The sequence below is a fragment of the Dermacentor andersoni genome, chromosome 7, assembly GCF_023375885.2.
Source record: "Dermacentor andersoni chromosome 7, qqDerAnde1_hic_scaffold, whole genome shotgun sequence".
NCBI classification, from domain to species: Eukaryota; Metazoa; Arthropoda; class Arachnida; order Ixodida; family Ixodidae; genus Dermacentor; species Dermacentor andersoni.
The window spans coordinates 171,596,877-171,610,358 of NC_092820.1; the positions used below are offsets into that span (position 1 = coordinate 171,596,877).

At 48.2% G+C, this 13,482-nt stretch overlaps 1 long non-coding RNA gene across 1 annotated transcript in view; it reads left to right on the forward strand.

The window, feature by feature from the left end:
* The first annotated feature begins 10,967 nt into the window (after positions 1 to 10,967).
* The window catches only part of LOC140219368 (uncharacterized), a 314,942-nt gene continuing 312,427 nt past the window's right edge, over positions 10,968 to 13,482 (forward strand). Inside the window, exon 1 of the long non-coding RNA XR_011895579.1 lies at positions 10,968 to 11,240. This is a non-coding gene — a long non-coding RNA (uncharacterized lncRNA). The remainder of the gene's footprint in view (positions 11,241 to 13,482) is intronic.

The following is a 13,482-nucleotide window of genomic DNA, read 5'->3' on the forward strand; positions in this document are numbered from 1 at the left end:
TCCCACCTTCACATACACACACACTAACAGACACTTTCTCTCTGTGTGGGTAGTTTCGTTTGCACAAATGTTTGTGCATGGTCTCAGTGATTTACGGCGGTTGCTCTTTCCCTCTGGGTCGGCTCTGACTGCGTACTAGTTTTGATCACTTGGCGTAAGCAGGACCATCTGACAAAAGAGTTATAAAGCGCTAGCTGTAAATCGTGTCGTCTGTCGTATTCCTGTCGTATTAAAGTTTTCAGGTCGTCGTCGTCTCTTGCAGGAATCATCGTGTTTATTCCTCACAAAAAAGACGCAAAAAAAGAAACCCTTATCAACATTAGTGCTCTTTAAAATTCGATCTTAGTTCTTAAGATTAAAGGTGTTAGCCATGAGACCAATCAGCGCCCTTAGAAGTACAAGAAAACATCTACTGCATACACAGGCGTGCAACACGAGCTCATGGGTTGAGCGAGCGGATATGTAAGACTCGAGGAGGCCTTTTACGCCATATGCATGGAAATTTAGGTTCCGCAAGATCTTTACGCATGCAGAGCTCCTGCGCACTTGAAACTAGAAATGCCTGGTATATACGTGCGACAACGGTGCCCGTATGAAGATCAGGTGCCTATTGTGGAACTGTCCTAGTCTCACGACAGTGAGAGAGAAGGAATGCGGCCTTAGTTTGTTGGAGGTATAGACCGTTTTATTGAGGGCGCCGCCATTTTGCGATCACAGCGCCATCTATCGTCCCGCACCATGCTGGTATGCGGGATCGCACTGGAGCGTGCACGGCGAACGTGCTGTTGCTGACGAGTGGCAAGTTTTCGCGCTTTTCTAAAAGGTGTCAACAAGTTGTTTGGATAGGGAAACTCCTTAGCGTGTCGTCACTAAGCTTTCAGCTTCGATATAGCCACGTTATCGAACCATGACGGGCCCAGAGGCGCTCCCGCAGCTCTATACCCACGATCGAAATAGGAGGCGAGTCAAGTCTGAACATTGTCGATACGTAACGTATACCTGTAATGCGTTATTATTGTATGTCTAGCCTTCAAATCTGTTAAGGTATCACTCAGGCGACAACAATCAGAGATGTCTCATGTGTCATGCGATGGGCCGCACCAGCGTACATCCCAATCCAGGTAACTGCGAAGCTCCGAGGAAACGCGCTTTGCTAGCTTTCGGGCTCCTAAAGTTTTCGCGGTACGATTTTCTAAACATTGTTTGTCTGGCACCCTGGCATCAAGCTGTACAAAATAAAGAACTGTGAAATAACTCGATCGAAAGGGTTGTTAACACGGATAAAATGAGTTAATGATAGTAGCTGCGAATATGCCCCGATCAGCCAGACACACGCGACGCGTTGAAGGATGATGCGCTCTTAGGTCTCGAATGGTGCCTGTGCGTGCACGGGCACCTGGCCTACTCGAGAGGGCTGAAAAACGCACTACTTTGCAACAGCCACTTTATTTTCTGCAGTAAAACAGCGCGTGATGAGCGGAATCGACAGCTTGGCGGTGAGATTCGGAAACACGGGAGAGGTCCATGTGAACTAGGGCCGGCTGGCACATGGTAGGCATGGCTTTGGTTACAGAATGGAAAAGAACACACCTTCATTCCTTAGTCGGCACGTACTGTTCTCATAATGCGTCCTGGGTCAACTTCCGCCAGAACGTTGGTTGCCAAGCATGATAATCCTAGAACACGTTTGAACAGAATAAGTCTAATGTGCGTGCACGAAGAAATAGTTATTTTCGTCCACCGACTCGTAATACGCACCCTTCTTTCATATCCCAGTTTGATCATGGGTGCCGAGTTCCGAGTTTGTCGCCGTGCACTCACTGGGAACAAAACCTTCCGAACATACAGGCGATGGCATCAAGTCCTTTCTGTTTATGTTGGCAATACAAAGCGGACGCTTTTCTGCTATGGCAGCGGCGGTGTCCACAAAGTCGCCGCTGCTGAATATGCACTTCCCGCTTGCTTCCGAAAGTTATTTTTGCAGCCGAATACGGCAGAGTGGTAGTCCGTCGACCTTGAGAAATCTGACATTGCAGAAATGCCAGACACAACACGTTAGAATTGCACTAACTCGCAATTTAACCGCTACCATTGCAAGCTGCCGCAGGGAGAAGACGGAATCCGCACATACCAGTGCGAGGAGGAGAGCGGCGTGGCGCGCTGGTTCGAGGCTACGTTCCTTCTCGCCGATAAACGGTCTATAGACTACATCCGCTCCACCCCCTCCCCCCACCCCGCTACACCATCCATCCTGCATGCGAGTTCATGCGCGAGGCCGGCTTGACCACGAAATTAGGTGCGTGTTTTATTTATTTTTACTTTACGGTTCTCACCACAAGCCATCACCCTTGCTTAAACCACTGAGCCGTCCTTGTGATATAAGTTCACTCGGTTTAATAAATGAGAACCTATAGCCACGCAGCTTCTTTTCCTTCCTCCTTCGTCAGCACGCACTCTCCCGCTTTATTCAGTCGATCAGCCTTCTGCCGTTTCCTGCTCTGTACGGACTCGGTGCGACAGCGTCCGATTCGCTGCTGGACACAGAACCCGTCCGCAGCCAGCGTAGCGCCTAGTGATTTGCCGCGTCGGCGATGTGTTGGCGATTTCCGATCAGATTTCGTGCTCTGTTCCGTGACCTTTAAGTAGCCAACCCCCCTTCTCTTCCATGCATATGCACATTCCAAGTGGCTCCCTGGTAGCGATTTTCATCCAGAACGTAGGCGACATAAAGTGTTCTAGACTTAGCAGAGTTTGTCAGTTTCTTCCATATACGGGCACCTTATGTCCTAATGAGAAGTTTAATGAAAATGGTGCATTAAAAATAAGTTTTCGGAATGGTAGACATTACCTTTCTGTTTTGAAACGCTTAGCGAAAATACTGTGTAAAATCAGGACGTTACTTCATTAGTAATTGCCGTGAAATTAGAGTACGCATTAGCAATTTGGGAGCCCTTTAAAATGAAGCTCACAGCCGCCGTGGTGGTGCAGTGGCTAGGACGTCGTGCTGCTGAGCACGAGGTGGCGAGCTCGATTGCCGGCCTCGACGGCCACATTCCGATGGAGATGGAATAATGCCAATAGGCTCGTACACCGTGCTTTGTGTGCACGTTGAGCAAACCCTCGTGCTCAATATAAACCACAGTCCACTGCCGCGGCGTTCAGCCTAACCCACCATGTGGTTTAGGAACGGTAAACCCCACCTTTTATTTTAAGAAACCATACCCAAGGTTTTGAATCTGTCTTGAATCAAACAGTTGGTTTCATTATTAAGGGTTATAGTAAGCGCTTGCACGCTGGCTCACGAATCTCGCTAGAGGAGTGAGTTGTAGTGAAGCATGAACGTTTTCGTTCGCTTTACTACAGGGTCATGGAACTTTTCAGTTGATAATTTACTAAATGTTAACCTCTTCCATTTGCTTACATATTTCAAAAATCAGGAAGTGGCTGACATTTATATGAAGTATGGCGTTCGGCTAAACAGTTAAGGAAATATCAATATGCGCAGTACAGAAAGAGACCTTGACATGTGGCGTGGGGTGTGCGCCCTTAGATAATTCAATCGCGAAGACAACTGGGCTTGCAAATTCATGTTCTGGACTCCTGTAAAAAGAATGACACGGGATTGGCACCGAACGACGATATTAAAGAACCGAGAGAGAGGAAAAGAATGAGGCGTCAGTAATGCAGCACGTCTTCTTTTTTAACACCCCTGTACGTCGCGACGGCTCGGAGAGAAACAGCCCGTATTTTATCTAGGTTGACCTTTCGCTCTGCCGGGCTTTCGCGATAATGGTTTTATAAAGACATTATGGAGTTCACGTTCTCCGTGGAGTCATTTTCTTCAAGAAGTTTCTCCATTCTCCTCTCCTTCCCCAATTTTGTTCACCGCCCCTTAGCGTGCCGCTTTCGAATTCGCTGCTTATCTCAGCACACGTCACCCAGGCGGACCATCCTCCTCTCCCACCGCTCTCACTCTCTACCTCAGAGCGCTATTATGCATGTGATGGCATCGCTTTCTTGATTATTGTTTTCTTAAAGCTATGCAGTAGTGGTGCAAACTGAACGGCCGCCACCCAGTATTTTGGCATCTGAACAGCACCCGCGTATGTGAAAATTTCGAACTTTTGAATACGGACGAAATAGTTACGTTCTGTACGGACATTACTAAACTCGAGATTCGATGTGAGAATTTGATTTTCGGTTACGTAGAATATTGCATTTTGAGGGGAAAACAGCATTTTACCAGGTTTATTGGAGTTTGCCTGCCATAAAAGAAACACTATCAAGAGGACCCAGCAACCCTTCATGCGTCCATTGAAGGTCAACCAAGAACTGTACAGAGCTGTACTTTTTGCTTTCTTCAAGCTGGTGAGTGGAATAGGCTTCCATATAGCGTCGTGTGTGCTACAGAAGGAAATAAGGGCTTTATTTTTCTCTTCATGCTTCACGTTTTCCAATCAGAAACAGGAAGAAAGTCCATTTTCGATTGGACATTCGAAGCCATGCACTTGAATAATCATGTTTGATAAAAAGATATTGTCCCGGGATCTTAAAAGCGCTTCATGATGATGATGATGATGATGATGATCATCATCATCATCAGCCTATTTTATATGTCCACTGCAGGGCGAAGTCCTGTCCCAGGGATTTCCAATTACCACTGCCTTGCGCTCAGTGATTCAAGCTTCCGCCTGCAAATTTCCTAATTTCATCACCGCCTCTAATTTTCTGCGGTCCTCGACTGCGCTTCCTTTCTCTTGGCACCCGTTCTGTAACTCTAATGGTCCACCGGTTGTCTACACTACACGACTTCGCCTATCCAGCTCTATTTTCTTTTTCTCTTATTGGCAACTAGAACGGCTGTTCTCGTTTGCTCTCCAATCCACACCGCTCTCTTCCTGTCTGTTAACGTTACTCCTAATAGTCGTTCGTTCCATTGCTCTTTGCGTGGTCATTAGCTTGTTCTCGAGCTTCTTTGTTAACCTCCAAGTTTCTGCCCCATATGTTAGCACTGGTAGAATGTAATGACTGTACACTTTCCTTTTTAATGATAGTGGTAAGTTTCCATTCATGATTTCGTAATGCCTCCCGTATGTACTGAAGACGCTTGCGACATAATTCATCGAGCCATCCTTGATGCCGTGGGTGATGTCGGGCTCTTCCAATGAATATTCAGCGGCTTGAAGGACAGGTCATTCTTTGTGCAAACAAATGATGGTGCAACATCACAATACGATACCTGCCGTGGCCTAACGTAAGGAAGGATGTTGACCTGCATGCTATTTAACCTCGCGTCGTCGACCTTGTTGATTTCCTCCCGCTATTCTTACATGCGTCGAGCTTCACAGAAGATATTTGCATTTGTGAATCTTCAAGAAGCCACCACACTAAAATCAGGTTATCTGGAGGAGTCCTCCAAGAAGTGTTGTAAGGTTGCTTTCGCGTATAAAGCAATGAGACCCTACATCGCCAGAGGTAATACCCAAGCAATCATCTACAATGAAACATACCACTTTCTAGGACTTGTAATACATCGCGATCGCGACCGTTCCTGAAGCCTTGATTTCTCGTATTTGAAAAAGGATATATATATATATATATACACACACACACACACACACACACATACGCGCACACACAAACACACACACAAAAGGCGCTCCATTTAAAGACGTTCACAAAGGCCGGTAGATCGCAAGGGGCGCAATAGCGCTTGCACGGCCTTCTTCTGTGACGTTAGGTTCTTTCGATGGTGTAGACTTCTTTTTTCCGATAGCGGTTGGCCGTCCAGCTGGTCAAGTTCGTGGCGAACGCATTCCCTCTGTGCACTGTACTACGTACGGGCAGGCGCACAAAATATGGTCAATCGATTCTTCACGGCCGCAATGGTCACAGGTTGCGGTGTCGGTCATCCCTATGCGGAAGGCATGTGCTTTGGTAAAGGCAACGCTCAACCACAGTCGATGCAAAAGCGTGGCGTCTCCACGGCGAAGCTGTGATTGCGTTCGAAGACTTAATGTGGGATCAAGGGAGTACAGTCTAGAATTTCTTAAATCTGGCTCATTCCATTGCGACGTAGTGCACTGCCAAGCAAGCAGGCGGAGCTTCCGTGCTGCGTCAGTTCTACAAAGTGGAATTGGTACGTGGTGCTCCTCAGTGTGGGCTGAACGGGCAGCTTGGTCGGCCCTTTCATTGCCGATAATTCTGCAGTGACTTGAAAGCCCTTGAAAAGCTATGTTATGGCCTGCATCACTTATATAGTGTAACGTCTCTGTAATGTGAAATATTAGCTGTTCGTGCGGTCCGCCTCGTAAAGGTGACAGTAGAAACTGCATTGCCGCGCTTGAATCGCAGAATATCGTCCACTTGCGAGGTAGTTCATTACAAATGTAATGAAGGGCAGTAAAGAGCGCTGCGAGCTCTGCTGCCGTCCAGGTTGTCGCTTGAGTCGTCTTAGATTTGATTGTTGTCAAATTTGATTGTCAGCCCGGCATCGCACTGTCTTTGGCATTGGCTCATGTATAGGGAGTGTTCACCACCTGCTTCACTTCCGCCGCGGGTCAGCCCGGCATTGCAGTAGCTTTGGGATTGGCTCACGTATGGGGAGTGTTTAACGCTTGCTTCACTTCCGCCGCGGGTCAGCCCGGCATTGCACTGTTTTTGGATCGGCTCACGTATGGGGAGTGTTTACCGCCTGCTTCACTTTCGCCGCGGGTCGACGCGGTATTGTAATATCTTCAGGATCGGATACGTATGGGGAGTGCTTAACGCCAGCGTCACCTCTGCCGTGGGTTGGCCCGGCATTGCACTATCTTCGGAATTTTTTTTTTTTACACGAGGACACCATAGTAGGGAAAGTAGCCATCAACAGCTTCGCTGTAAAATGTGACGTTAGTACTGTTCATAGCTTCTAGACTGCTGCACATTATTAGGCGGGCCAAGCGCATATAGGCAAGGACATAGGTGTCGCCATCGCGATGCTTCTTTGCGTTCGTTCCGCTTCCCCTTTCTTTGAGCGACGGACACGCAGCATTTATTTTTAATCCACGCGTCCCGAGGGTGGCCTCTTTCACGATGAGGTGCAGAAACGACGGCCAGAGGAAGACCTGATAAGCTCCCATCTTCTCCCCCTTGCTTTGAGATACTGCTCTCTGTCTCTACCTCATTCTGACTTTGCGTGCCGCGGCGCCATTTCGGAGCGACTTGCGCCCGACGCCTAAAAAGCACGAAGAAAGAAAAAGGACCAGCAGGGAGCATCACGTGACAATCTTGAAGCCTACATATATAAATAAATCAAAGGCTCGTGGGAAATCACCTCTCGCCACGCGATAGGAAAGCGATAATTTCTAGCCGCGAGCGCGTGGAGGGGATGGGAGAGAGTTCAGCAAAGAGCGGATGTGGAACCCTGATCGTGACAAGGGTGTCACTAAAGGCTACCACGATCCAAACAGAAAAAGAAAGAGAAAGAAAATATACCTTGAAAGGACTGGCAACCGTGGGGGCCCTATTTCCCGAGAACCAACCAGCGCATAGGCCACGAGAGAGGGAGGGGTGGCTGGCGTCCGAAAGGCTTGCCCTGCCGAGGTTAGCTGCCTGACGTCCCTCCTAGTTTCTTTCACGGTGGTAACACCGCTAAAGACACGCACACTGGTGAGAGTTGAAAGCGACACTTTGCGCTCACTAAAGGCGCGGTGCACGCCGTGAGCGTCGCAGTTAGAGGTCGCCAAGCTTCGGGCGAAAAGCGGTTCGGAACAAATTGCCACCCACATCAGCAAAGGTGGTTATGGGAGCAGCGATTGAAGCGCGACTACGTTCGGAGGGAGCAAACATTGGGAAAGAAACAAAAAAGCATCCTTTAAAAAAAGTGAGACACAGTTAGATTCCCTAAACAAAAAGAGAATTCCTGCTCAGCTTTACATATTCGTGACGAGTAAAGAAAATACGAATTCATTTTATTTCATTGCTATCAATGAATACATTTTTTTCCATCACCCATTGTTACAGGGGGCATTGACGCCGCTATTACTTGCAATGCAATGCATGTGTGCAGAAAGGCGTGCTCGTAAATTTCACCTGTTAAAATAAGCCCCCTCACACGTTGCTGTATTTTGCTTGTCGACGTTTGTCTGAATTTGGTGACGCCGGTAGCTAGCTTCATCGCTTCCTTAACCTGTTCAATCAAAAGTAGTGAGTTACAACCGCCAGATAATTGTTTAGTTGTTTTCGTGCGACTGCGCTGGCCGACGGGTTTGGGGACCGACGATAGGACCAGCACTTTACACCTAAAGCTTTCATCGGCCTCCAAAGGAAGTATGTTCTGTGCAGGGGTGCGATTTCGACAACCGTATCTTTGGCCTTTCCTGCATCGCTTTCGGCGCTTCCCTTGAAGATGCATTACCAACAAGCCCACATTGCAACCCTCGCGAAAGCTCGAAACGCCCATCAAGTCCCATGGCGGGGCGTTTGAATATACAGCTGTAACGGAAGGCGACCAAAACAAATTTCGCGCCTTTGAAAACAAAATGATGCCACTTCTGTTTTTAACGGATATGGCGTCACATTATTTTTTCTTCCGCCGGAATTGTTCCCTCCTCATGCAGATGGCGCTAAGCCCCATGAACCGCCGATGAACCGCCATGTTTTGAACGTGTGGGCTCTTATGGAAGCTTTGCTACCAGGTATAATTACCTTGGTTAGTCTCTAGCGTCACCGCACAGGCAGTGTCACAGGCAGCGTTCGGCTAGCTTTGACGCGAACGGTGTGGGAACGGAACATGTGCTATATCACGGCGGAGATGCTAACCCAGAGTGCATCGAGCGCTAGCTTGGCTGGCCGGCAGCGTGCTGGCCTAGAGTTTGGGTGCACTAAATAGAGTGCTATGGGTTTGCGCCTTTGCCAAACGAAAAAGCACTCGTTCCCCACGCACTCTTGCGCATGCGCGGCTGGCCTTGTTAAGAGAGATAAAAAGGAGGCAGGGATGTTAATCAGTCAAGAGTCCGGGTGTCTGCCCTACACCGAGGGAAGGGAAAAGAGGAATAGAAAGGAAAGAGAGAGAGAGAGAGAGAGAAAGGAATGTTGTGAATATGAGCACGTGCACGTGCAGCAGTACGTAGTTAAAGGCGCTCGCACAAGCCAGTCGTTCTCAGAGAACACAAAAGTTCCATCGCTGCCTTCTGAGCCGATGCTCTGTTCGGACTGTGTTCCAGTATTGCCCACTCACTCAGTGGACGATCATTTAGTCCTCTCATTGCGTTGTACACAGACTGACTGCGCTTCAAAATGAGCACAGTGGCGGAATAGGCTTCAATAGAGGACGTGTCATGCCGTACTGACCATTAGTTTAAGGTAGGGGTTTTGTTTTGCCACACCGACACCCGCCGGAATTCGTTTATTGCTAGCACTTGCAACAAATGGAACCACATCCCTGCCTCCACTGCCACCATAACCGACACTGCCAACTTCACAAAGTGTGCTTACGATCTTGTACGCTCCTCCTGTCTGTAATGCCCTTCGGCCTTGAGAGTAAATAAATAATTAAATAAATAAATAAATAAATAAATAAATAAATAAATAGGTGGTCAAAATGTTCTCCTTGCAGCCGCAGTCATCACATGATCCCATACAGGGTGGTCAACCAATCCTATTAGTGCTGAATGAGCTCTCGCGAAGGCAACTTCCAACCACCACCGACACAGATGAGACGCTTCGCGTTGGGGCAGTCCGACCGGAGGTCCCACTTGTAGCGGAGGGTATCTCAGCTAACGAGACTGTGCGTACCAGAATGCGAAGCTTTCTCGCCGCGTCCGTCCTTGAGAGACAAATGGGCACACAGCGTTCTTTTTGGCCTGACCTGCTAGCTGCTTTATCTGCCGGATTATATTGCAATGGCCTGCATGGTATCCATTGAAAATAAATATCATGGCATTTTTCTCTCAAGTAATGTATAAGTTCCACGATTTTTACACAACCCACTTCACTCGGACCCCTACCCACAACCTCACCAGTCTCGCAGTATAAAGGCCCCAGGCGACATTCAATGCAACTGTCTTCGCGCACCGTGCCTCACCTACATCAGGATACGCACCTGTGGCAAGACCTTCGATTCCTCCATGGTTTGTGAGCAGTTCTCAAGTAAACCTCACAATCCCCAGGATCAGCCGTGGTTGCTTAGTAGCTATTGTGTGAGGCTGCTCAGCACGAGGTCACGGGATCGAATCCCGACCACGGCGGCCACATTTCGATGGGGGTGAAATGTGAAAGCACCCGTGTATTTAGATTTAGATGCACATTAAAGAACCCCAGGTGGTACAAATTTCCAGAGCCCCCACTACGGCGTGCCTCATAATCGGATGGTGGTTTTGGCACGTAAAACTCCTAAATTTAATTTTTTTAATCCCAGGGCTTCAGAAAAAATTCGTCTTACCGTCATCGGCGCTCAAGCAATTTAGTTTGCTCCGTTTGTATGAAAAATACAGAAAAACAGTGACTACACACACGTCTATACTGATGGCTCAACTACATGAACCAGTTCCGGTGAGGCTGTAGTTATACCAGCAAGGTGAATAACCCCACAGTTCAAGACTTCCCATATCACTAAGAGTACTGCTGCAGAGCTCGCGGCTCTCCGCTGTGCGCTTCATGCGATTATTACAGAGAGACCTGGAAAATGGGTAGTCTTTTGCGATTGGAACCAGGTATCACAATGCGTGCAGTCATTCCTCCGACACGGTACTCACGATCGACTGACGTGCGGGCCACGTTAAACGGGCCAATAATACAGGAGCAAACTTTCGGCAATCCAAACGTCGCCGACGTGACGTATCCGACTTCGCCAGCCGCTGCCTGGCACGCTGGAACGGCACCTCCTAGATATGACTGAAAGCCTGCTCACGTGCTTGCTTTCCGCGTGACGTCATGCGTAGCCCGCCGGCAATATAAGCAACGAGCCACCGGTTTGGGAACGCGTCTTTTTTGTGAGCGTGGCATGCGCTTGCGCTACTTCGCGATGCGTACGCTGCAGTTCGCCACCACTGTGTGCTTGTGCTGCTTCCACTATTGCTTTGTGAAACGTGAGAAAGGCCACTGGTCGTGCCATTTAAGTGTTGCGTTCGAAGGTGCCGCGCAGACTGCCCCAGCGAGCCGCAGTCACCCGTGTTTTTTCCCAATGAAGAAAACCACCACCATAAGTTGTTACGAGCAATGCTGTGGAAGGAATACGAAGTGATCTGCTCTATATAGAGGTAGGTGAAGTTATTTCTAACAGCCCTTCGATAATGAAAGCATCAATTACTTGAAAAGAATATCATGCTTAATTGCGCGAACCACACCCCCATCAGTTATTCTGCGACAGTGTATATCTCGGAATTCTTAAAAAAGAAAAGTAATATAGCGGCGCTTGTCCTTGCTTCATCTTTCTGGTCACTGCTTGACTGCAGTGTTACAATATATTTTACCGAGCACTGTACGCTGTTTAGTCGAGCGTCCAAAGCGGTATTACTTCTAGAAAGACATGCGTAGTTGTCTGTTTCAGTTGAGGTTAACGTATTTGTCTTTTCTCGTAGAAGAACCAACGCTAGGCTTTCATTAGGCCAAATAAAGAAATCTCCAAAGCTCCTGTAGCCACGATGCTGAAGGAACAATTTACACGAACAACTTAGCTGTTCATCATTGAGTCCAACTCATGTCGCGCTACGTATTGCAAGCCATACTTCCTTGAAAGAAATTGCCGCGATTGCAGCATAGATGGTGTTAAAACGCCCGAATAATAATTTAATGTTTTCTCAAGTATGTGCTCAGCATTTCGAGAAATTCGTCAGGCGCAGCACCCCACCAACGACCCATTTTCAGGCGCCCTCGAGTCACTTCCTGCAGCAATGCCATCACTTCCCAAGTACTAAATAAAATGCCGGCCTTTAATTTTCGTCAACCGTCAAGGGAAACTTGAACTTCTATATTATTTTGCACTTGTTAGCACAATAGCGCTCGGACGTGCACGCAGCCATGATTAGATTTACAGATGGTACTTTTCAATTTATACCGATAATTAGTCTAGTCGGTCCAAAGGGATGTCGTGACTGTGCAAGCAGAAAAAAAATATCACCGACGATTACGGTACTTTCTAATGTGAAATTTGAGTGCAGCTGTATACGTGTTTTCATTTCGCGATATATTAGAGAGTTTCAGATTAGTAAGACGCAAGCGGGGCCCCAATGCTTGCGACGTCCCTCTAATAGAAAATTCTCTATTGGTTGGCGCGGACAGTTTGTCTCTTGCGGCACGTTGCAAACGGAGTGAAGCGGCCGATCGCACTATGAGTGGAGCGCTGTGTGATCACTTAGCCACTTAGTGGTACTTCTAGAACTCCCGTATGGAAACCATCTCCTGACTCCTTAACCGTGTCCTATTCGTGTCTTGGTTAATCCCTGCTCCGCACTCGGTGTTTTCCATGCAATCATTAGTTCATTCGTTAATTAATTTCATTCATCCACAATTTCTGTGTTTCTATTTGACTGATCCGCCTCGTTATGTTTCAATCCCACATTGATGCTTCTTACCTTTAAAATACTTTAAAATTTATTTTGCTTGTCAGTGTTCCACGCATTTTTGTCATTCAAATAAATGTGCTGTTCTTTTTAAGCACGTGCTGCATTCTTTCTGCCATTTCCGAGAAGGTGGGTTCACAGGCGGTACTGATGTGGTCTCGCGGCAGTCGTTTAATTTCCAATATCCTCAGCGACGTAAAAACCAAGTCTCCCTGCTCTCGCGCCCTCACTCGCAGAGCTGGCCGAGCTCGCCGTTCTGTGCGGTTACAAAATGTGTCATCCGACTTTGCTGAACACGCAGCGCAAAGGCAGGCGAACAGGCAACACGCGGCCGGTGAGCGTGGTGCGTACACCACAACGCGCGGGCCCCCGCTATCACTCGCGCTTGCTTTGCCTGGCCGCCTGGTCACACGCGTAAAACGCGGCGTCACATTTAAGCCACGCGTAGGCAGGCATGCAGAGCGGCCATGGCGGCCGAAAGCGAACGACAGGTAGAACCGACCCCGCAAGGCGACTGCTAGTTGCGGCTTCGAGCAACGCGCTCCAAGCGGTGGCCGGACGTCCTTATTTTTTATTTCTCTTTTTGTGAATATTAAGTCGACCGAAGCACAGGAAGTGGTTGTTCTTGTGCGTCCGGTCGAGCTTACCTCCGCTCACCCTCGCTCAGCGATATCTCAAGTCGGATCGTGCTTGGTCACCTGCTTCGCTTGTCGTCCCAAGTTGGAAGATGGGAAAGATAAGGCACAGAAGCTTGATCCGACTTGCCACGAACGGAAGAAGCAGGAAACCAGGTCAGCCAAGCATTAGGCGAAGATGGCTAAATCGGGGTGTCACATTTGTTGCGTGGCTCCGTGGTTTTCTAACACTGGGATTTCCAGTTCTGCCAAGTTTTTCAGGTTTCCCAATGACAGAAGGTAAGCACAAGTACTTTGTTTTCTGA